Consider the following 9953-nt stretch of genomic DNA (forward strand, 5'->3'; position numbering starts at 1 on the left):
GTTCAGAAGACTTCAAAATCATCAATAGATCCAATCAAATGATTAAGAGAAGAACAAGATTTTTACCTCAGAAGAATGGGTAGTTGATGATTGTATGCTAATGTTTTTTAGAAAGGCTAACAAATTGAATTGAAGGAAAACAAAACGCATCAAAATAAAAAATTTTTGAAATAGAATTTCAATTTTAGATTACGAACTCGAGAAAGGATTATGGATCTTTAGAGAGAAAATAGGGACGCGAATGGAGAAGAAACGATTCGTATTAGAGTTTATGAGGATGGAGATGGTGTAGCATCGTTGTTTTGGGATTAGGGTTTCAGAAAAGAAGGAGGTGAAAGAACGGGCTATTTGATACCAGTTGGTTATCCTGTTTGACCTGTAATGACTCGTGTACGGGTTAAACGGGTCAAACCAGGCTAAATCAATGAGAAGTCACCATTTAAAAATCAAGCAATCTAGTGGTATCCGTAAAGGGGGGGAGCAACCACATCACAACACATAGGATTATAAAGGTTTCTTTTATATATATTATAGATAAATAAATTTCAAAAGTATTTGAATTAGTTATGCATCTAATTCTTATTCAGATCAAGTCATTGAAACTTTAAATCGAGCCTCATTAGATTTTTTATGCATCAAATAGAGGTGCACAAACCGGTTTTGGTTGAAACCGGTTCAGTTTGGTCAACAAAAGTCAAAACCGATTTATGACTGATTTCGGTTCAGGCTGAAACCATTTTCTTGATCAGGTTACGATTGGCTTCGGTTCTGGTTCAGGTTCTGATAAGTTTTGGACGGTTTCGGTTCGGCTAACCAGCTTGGAACTGTTTTCGGTGGACAAAAATTACAAACTGGTTACGAAACTACGATTTCAATCGTTTCCAAACCGGTTTCTACATAATCGTTTTCAAAGAGTTCGGTTTTGGACTTTTTTTTAGTTGGTTCCACTGACCAATTATTTTGCCTCGAGCAACAATAAAGCAATGGAGGAGAAGATGTGGAGGTAGTGATTAGGGGTGTTCAAAGTCGGATATCCGATCGTATAGTGAACCGGATATCCGAAAGCATGAAAAAAAAAATAATAGTAACACAAAAATTTTAAGAACTACTTTTTAAAATATTTAGAATATCCTAAATATCCGAAATATCCAAAACATTATCCGAAGTGTCTGAAAATAATCCGAAATAACTAAAATATCTAAATATCATTCGGAATTTATAAATAATATTAATTATTTAATAGTTAAAAAATACTTCAGATAGTTCGGATATCCGAACTATCGGGAAATTTTCAAAATCATCATTTGAATCCAAAAATTCAAATATCCTAGATTCGGATATCCGAAATTTTGGTTATCTGAATTTTCGGATAATTTTAGTTCAGATTTTCGGATATTTTTTATACGGATTCGGATTTATTTGAACACCCTATTCGTGATTTGCAATAGATATACTTATGTTTATAAAATAAATAAAAACATTAATTATATTAAAAATAAAACAAAAAATAAAATCCATGTCACCACTCCATATCAACATAAAAAATAGAGTACAGTGCCATTTTCGTCCTTGTGGTTTGGCAAATAATACGAATTTAGTCCAAAAAGTTTATTTTTTTGCATATTACATCCAAATCACTAACCCCGTTAAATTTAATCGTTAAGTCAGGGGCAGACATGTCTTTTCACTATTTCTTTATTATATGAGTAAAGTGCCAAAACCGTCCCCGAGGTTTGATCTCATTTGCGAATTTCATCCAAAAATATTTTTTTCGCAATTAGACCCTCGATGTTTCCCAGCCGTTGCCAATTTCGTCCAAATTGTTAACTTGGTCTAAATTCAGTGTTAACTCAGGGGTGTTACTGTCTCTTTACATGTTTGTTTACATTATTATTATTATTATTATTATTATTATTATTATTATTATTACACTGAGCTATACCCTTTATATGACTAAAACCCATGAGTTAACGTTGAATTTAGACCAAGTCAACAATTTGGATGAAATTGGCAACAGTTGGAAAACATTGAGGGTCTAATTGGTGAAAAAATATTTTTGGACGAAATTCGCAAATAAGGCCAAATCTTAGGGACGATTTTGGCACTTTACTCGTATAATAAAAAAAGAGTGAAAAGACATGTCTACCCTTGACTTAATGATTAAATTTAACAGGGTTAGTGATTTGGATGTAATTGGCAAGAACTGTGAAATGTGGATGGTCCGTATGCAAAAAATAAATTTTTTGGACTAAATTCGCATTATTTGTCAAACCACAAGGACGAAAATGACACTTTACTTTAAAAAATAAAAAAAAATAAAAAGATTTCCTCATCGAAAGAAAATGTTAAAACCTGTAATTTAAATGAAATCTTAGAGTTGAATGACTTAATTAGAACAATTTTTAAATCTGAGTGACTTATTTGGAACACTTTTAGAATTTACTTACTATTCTATATATTGTTTTAAAACATGTTTGTACCGGGCGATTGAACATGTATTATTGGTTTCTTACAACATGTTAGACATTTTAAGCCCGATATTTTTCGGTGGTTTGCTAAAAATCGAACTAGTGGTTTTTTCTAGATTACTGGTTTGGATAGGCAGGTTTTTGAAATTTTGAGACCTCTATTTTTTAAAATTCCTTTTAATATAGCAAATAAAACTACAATCAGTAAACTGAGAATGTTGATTGTGAACTTGATACATACAACACTTCGATGTCATAAACCTATTGTACACTTTTAATTAAAAAGAAAAAAAAAGTATGTTTGAAAATTACGTGTTTTTGTATTATTTTTTCATTATAGAATCATGTACTTTTTGGTTATTTTTTGAGTTGATGTTGCATTTATACGAAATTATAGTAAAGATATTCAACCCGGTTAACTTTCTCGTACAATCCAATTCAACCGACTCTACCATTTTTGAAGTCGCCCCCCCCCCCATAAAATAATTACACTAATGGTTACTAATTTATAAATACTCTAATGGACTAAATCACTACAAGAAATGTCTTTAGCGACATAAAAAATGTGGTAGCTAATAATGAGTCGATTGCAACATGTATTGGTTATGAAATACGTTTAACATTGTTGTAGTATCCTTTTCTCTTTAATTATGAAATATATACATATGGTTATATGGATTTATGAAAATAATTGAAGTTGTATTATTGATTAAGATCATATACAAGTTCAAAAGAAATGAAATAGATGTAAATACACAGAGAAAAAAAATCTTGGATGTTTTACAAGAAGTAGACTATACAAGTACACTTGGCACCTGAGCCGACTAGGTGCGACCTTGCTTGTTCAATGAGCGGACTAGATGCGAAGTTGCTTGTTCAACAAACGGACTAGGAATATCAAGTACAGGTGCGTATTCCAACGTGCCACGTGATGGTTGGGTCTAAGTTGTGTATTTTATTGTATTAAATTTTTAGATTTATTAAGTTTTTAGTGTGAACAAATGTGGTACTTCAAGCATGTTTTTGTATTTCAGGTATGTAAGCATTAAAGATACTAATTTCAGTCTTTTACATGCATTCTTAGAAGTTTGGGGGAGTTCAGAAGTGATTCGCGCATGTTTAGAAGTAAAGCGGGCATATCTCGGGCAGGAAAATGAATTATGGGACCCATAATATATGAATTTTGGGTTCTTGACGAGACAAATCTGAATATGAGGTTATCTTAGCAAGTGGTACGCGAACAAAAGGTGATAAATCCTTCGCGTTACGCGAAGGACATAAAAAATGAAAGAAAAAACCCTAATCGTTGATAATATGTATTCAGCCCCCTATACGACCAATCTTTCACTCCGGAGGCTGTGGACAACCTAGGAGGAATCTTTACACCATATCGAAGCTCCTAGATCGTTTTTTCTTCCTTGCTTTCATCCATTCAACACATAATCGATTTGCTGAACATGCAGAGGCAAGGCTAAACCATTTATAACCACTTTAGGTGTAGAGTTTATATTTAAACAGAATGTATCTATGTTTCTTAGCTATAATTGGATTGAAGTTGGATTGAATGTGTTTTTAATCTAGCTTTATGTTTGTTTTGATTTCTTAAACAGATGTTTATTTGGGATTCTAGTTTATCATCAATTGATTGGTTGTTTTTATCAACATTTAGGATTAAGTTCTTATAGTCATTGAACTGTTACCTTTAATCATTGATTTACTTGGAGTCTTATATTAACAAGCTGGTAATTAGGTAGATCAAGTTTAGTTAGGTCAATTTATTGGGTTAGGTTTTAAGAATCAACATGATCAAACTACTGTCTTGTAATAGCTTATCAATCTTAACTAACGAGTCATGTCTATGTGATTATCCAATAGATAGGATTCATAGTTGTTTAGTTTATTGCATAACCTAAAATTTGAAGTGTAGTCAACCTTCTCGTACATATTTTACAAACAAAAGTTCATTGCGTTTTCATTAAACAAATCAATCATTTAAACTGCTTGACATTGTCTTCCTGCTTTAATTAATTAATTAGTGAATAATAAACTTGAATTGCACTTTTCACTGATTCTCCGTGGATTTGACATCTTATTTGCTCTTGCTAGTATAGGTAGTCTTATAAATGTTTTTGACTGACCTATTGACATCGATCACCACCTCATATTTTTTTGTTCTGAAAGTTAGTTGGAGACCGCTTTCAAGTAGCGAATTACCTATTTGCGTGCACACTTCAAACAACCACCTACAAGCACTTAACATTCTTCTAAATCCCCTACTTATACAAAAAATTCCCAATGTCCATCTCCACAAGATTAAAGACATCCTTGCAAAAACAAACTCAAATAAAATGATGAAAGAAATTAAAAATCTCAATGAATAAATAACGCAAGCACTTACCTTAAGCAAAAACTAATCTAAAAAGACTTCTTGAACATCAATCTTTCCTTTTTATTTCATGTGTTTGACTCCTTTGATCACATTGAAGAAATCACCAATTAGCCCATACATTCTACTCCACAGCGATGTATATCTTTATTAATGGCTTATAAAATCAGTAACATATGGTTGTACTCCTGTTAGGTACCAAACAACTTCTTCAAAAGCTTCATACTCATCATTATAATCTCATACCACTGACCGGAAAATAGTAATAATATAGTTTTGACAAGCATATTTCAGCTATTATTTATTAATTAATAGAGAAGTGATAATAATACCTCAAAGAGATCATTTGATGCATCTCCAACAACTGCTTGTAATGACATTCGGTATTCACGAATTAGAAAACGATTAAGAGTCTGAAACTTGTCTTCTCGTATCAGAATAAATAATTTAAAAAAATAATTTATAAAATCAAACCAAGATGAGAAAGTTAAATCTTAAACAGACTTACAGAACTCAAAGGAACCGTCAAGCTCACGGTGATGCGTATTTTAGTTTCTTCAAGATTGAGGGTGCTAGGAACAAAGTGGCAATGTGAAAACAATAACACACAAATGCACATACGATAATCACGAAGTAATAGAAAATATAAATGATAAATGGCACAATAACTTTATGTTGTTCGGTCCAGTGGGGGATCTACATCCACAGGCTACAACTACGTTGTCACACCCCAACCTAAGGCGGAAATGTCGGGGCGTGATCCGATTGCTCACAGCTCAAAGATATTATCATATATAAAATGTTACAATATCTAATTAATTATTTTATTCAAATAATACACACATTATCCAAATATAACAAACAATTTACAAATATGAATATAAGCTCAAATAATCTTTATCTTGATTATATCCAAAGGTCTTGTCTACGTGTTCAAACTTCAATCTTCAATACAAACAACCTGCATATGCGTATAAAATGGAGTTTGTCAACATAGAGTTGAGTGAGAATATCACCAGTTTTGACACAACAATATAAATAAGCATAACGTGATAAGAGCGGTAAATATAATCAAACCATAAACAAGTACGTAGACCGTTGCCAAGCGAATCAGGCGTTGGTCAATAGCAGGAGCACCCACTATACGAATGAATGAATAGTAATCCCAATATACGAATGAATGAATAGTAACACAAGTAAGCAAGTAGCACGTATGTTTGATTAAGTCACTCACCATTACACGTATGCATTTGTTTTAACACACACACACACACATATATATATATGTATATAGTATGAAATACGGATAGGTATGCATATTTCCCCCAAACGTTTAGAAAAGTTGGTAAAATAGGGGAATGATAAACTCACCTTAGATTAACGACAAACGAATATAAATATGAATAAGCGAGCTAATGAATAAGTGAGTCATCTACTACACGTCAAACGATATAGACAATTCAGAATCTGGAATTTTGAGTTATGATAATATAAGTAAGAAAGAACTTGTTATCGCTGGAATCAATCCAAACGGACGTTTAAAATTTAAGTTATGTTTGTTTTAAGATTTTAGCGAGCTGGTAATGACCAGAATCCGAACAGCGAGTCGGAAGTCGGGTTTTGGTCAGTAACCTTAAAATTTCGTTACGAGAATAAAAGTACTACCGAACATTGAATCTGAACAGAAGCATGAGAAAACGTAAAGTCAAACTTGTTGACTGTTTTGCCCTTTAACGGGTTTTAAGCGAATTGACCAGTCAACACCCTTCAACCACTAAATTGATTGAAGGTTATTGACTAGGGAATATATATAAACGATTCCTATGTTTACAACTTACCCGGAAACTGAAAGGATCAAGAGAAACGAAGAGTCAAAGATTCATACGCATGCAAAGTCAAACGAACAAGCATTGTATCTTCAACGAATAAGCAAAAACCGAAGGGTTTGGTGATGGTCAGAGGTAGGTGACGGCTAGGGGGTCTCTCTAGGTTAGGATGCAGGTTTTTGGCAAAGAATTAGGATGTGTTTATATAGAGATTACAAAAACGAACAGTATTTAGTAAATTCACTCGTTTAGGAAACCGAATATGCATTTAATGATTAAATCAATGAAATAAGTTGTAGATTTCGGTCATGATCATTATTTTAGAGTATGGACTTGTATATTTAGTTAATATCCTTTTCTTGGACCTTAATATACTCGATTTATGCCTAAAATAAGCGATTTACATGCTAAAAACGAACTAGGAAACAAGATCGGACTTAGAATCTGTTCAGCTAGCCCTTAGCGCCGCGTGGCCAGCCCCTAGGGGTGCCATCACGCAGCGCTCCGGGTTGATATGGGTTAGAGTTTGAAATTTGACATAAATGGTCCTTGTAGTTCCTAAATTGGTCAAATATTGAACATTTTATGATTAAAACAAGAAATGAATTACGTATGAAACCTAATGGGTATAAAATGAATATTAGAAACTTAATTACTTATAAATATGTAATATTATTATTAATAAAGATCTAAAATAAGTTCCCGGATCGGTTATATGTAAACAATTACGGGTTTGAAAAATCCGAAATGTTATATAGGTTATTTCATAGATAAGGTGCAAAGATTACAATTACATAACTAGTTATATATAGAGATAAAACTATGGTTAATACCTTAATGAACAATAAATGAATATGGGCCGAGCCCTTGTTCTCCTTGTCGTCGGTTTGAGTCCAACCCCAAAACCGGCCTAAAGCTTTCAGTGATTCTAACAATCTCCTACTTGATGGTATTGCACGAACTGCAACATCCATCCAAACAAAACCATGTACCCAGTAACTCCAGTAATATTCAATAACAAAAATCCATCAATCCTCCAGTTCCAAGAACAGGTTAAAACTTCAACAACAGAAGTTCTCCAAGCTTTCAGTTCCTCATGAACAAGCTAAGATTTCAAAAATCCAATCCACCTAGTTGCAGCGGCCTTTGCATCGGTTTTCCGAAAGGCCCATTGAAGCACCCCCAACTCCAATAAGGTCATCACAAACCCGATCATGGCAAAACCAGCCAATGATTCCTCTTCAATCTCAATCAGCTCCTACTTACTCGCATAATCGGCTCAAGAGACTTCTAAAATAAAGAATACTCTCCTAATACAGCAAGCACCCATAAGAGAATTTACATTCGAAATTCCGGTCTTGAAACTCAACGTCACCATGTTACTGTGTCGGAACACCTTTCGCTCTCCCACTGTTACCAAATTCCCGTCAAGGTTTTGACCTCCGAATACGCTCGAGATGACATCCTTGTGGATCTAGGATTCATGCTTGCAATATGAACTTACTTAGCTCTACACGATTCAACGAGCCAAGACATACTGATGCTTCATTGAAGTAGGTTGCAAGAAAATGAAGCAAAATAGAATCTCGAACACATGAGTTGTCACACCCCAACCTAAGGCGGAAATGCCGGGGCGTGATCCGATTGCTCATAGCTCGAATATACTATCATATATAAAATATGACAGTATCTAATTAATTATTTTACAAATATTACACACATTATACAAAACAATTCAAATACAAAAATATGAGTTTATATAACGATTATCTTGATTATATCCTAAGCTCTTGTCTATGTGTCCAACTTCAATCTTCAATACAAGCAACCTGCATATGCGTAGAAAATGGAGTTTTGTCAACAAACATGTTGAGTGAGAATATCACCAGTTTGGCACAACAATAAAATAAGCATAACGTGATAAGTGCGAATAATGAAATCAAACCATAAACAAGTATGTGGACCGTTGCCAAGCGAATCGGGCATTGGTCACCAGCAGGAGCACCCGCTATATGTTTGATTGAATAGTAATCCCAATATACGATTGATTGAATGGTAACAAAAGTAAACAAATAGCACGTATGTTTGATTAAATCACTCACAATAACACGTATGCATTTATTTGAATATATATATAGTATGAAATACGGATACGTACGCATATGTCCCCAAAATGTTTGTGAAAATTGAGTAAAATAGGGGAATGATAAACTCACCTTAGATTAACGACAAACGAGAATAAATACAAATAAGCGAGCTAACGAATAAGCGAGTCGTCCACTACACGTCAAACGATATATACGATTCGGAATCTGAGATTTTAGATTATGATAATATAAATAAAAACGAACTCGTTTTCGCTAGAATCAACCTAAACGGATGTTTAGAACGCAAGTTATGTTTGTTTTAAGATTTAAGCGAGCTGGTACTGACCAGAATCCGAACAGCGAGTCGGAAGTCGGGTTTTGGGCAGTAGCCTTAAAATTATGTTTCGAGAATAAAAGTCTTCTGGACCGAACGTAGAATCCGACCAGAAGAATGAGAAAACGCAAAGTCAAACTTGTTGACTGTTTTACCCTTTATCGGGTTTTAAAGCAAGTGACCAGTCAACACCCTTTAACCACCGAAATTGATTGAAGGTTATTGACTAGGGAACATGTATGAACGATTTTACAGTTTACAACTTAGCCAGAAAGTGAAAGGATTGACGAGAAACGGAAGTCAAAGATCCTAAATCAAACAAAGTCAACGAACAAGTCTTGAATCTTTAACGAAGAGGCAAAAACCGAAGGGTTGGAGGATGAACAGAGGTAAGGAACGGCCGGAGGATGTTCCTTAGGGTTTGATTAAAGTTTAAAGCAAATGGTTATGACTTGTTTATATAAGAATAGCTAAAACGAACCAAATATGGGCTTTTTGGCCCGTTTAAGCAAGTATATGTGATTTAAGGAAAGTATCTTCGATTTATTCCAAAAGATCTGGTCTTGGACAGTAAGAAACGATTTGGGATTCATATTTTAGTTATAGGATGTTTACTTGGCCCTTAAATGCAAGGCCCCGTTCCCGGTAACCCTACTTTGGTGTTGGATTTACTCATAAACACAGTTCTAAAATCAGAGTAAATTAAAAACTTCGCGGAATAATTAAAAACTTCAAACATCACATTACAAAACATTCATTCTTGTCTTAACATACAAATTGTCTTTTCATAAATAATTAATTAAACAGTCATAACACTTCATCATGGATGCCAGTCTCTTCAGTCCATGCCCT

The sequence above is a fragment of the Bidens hawaiensis genome, unplaced genomic scaffold, assembly GCF_021521415.1.
Source record: "Bidens hawaiensis isolate Kalapana, Puna unplaced genomic scaffold, B.hawaiensis_p1.1 tig00020029_1, whole genome shotgun sequence".
NCBI lineage: Eukaryota > Viridiplantae > Streptophyta > Magnoliopsida > Asterales > Asteraceae > Bidens > Bidens hawaiensis.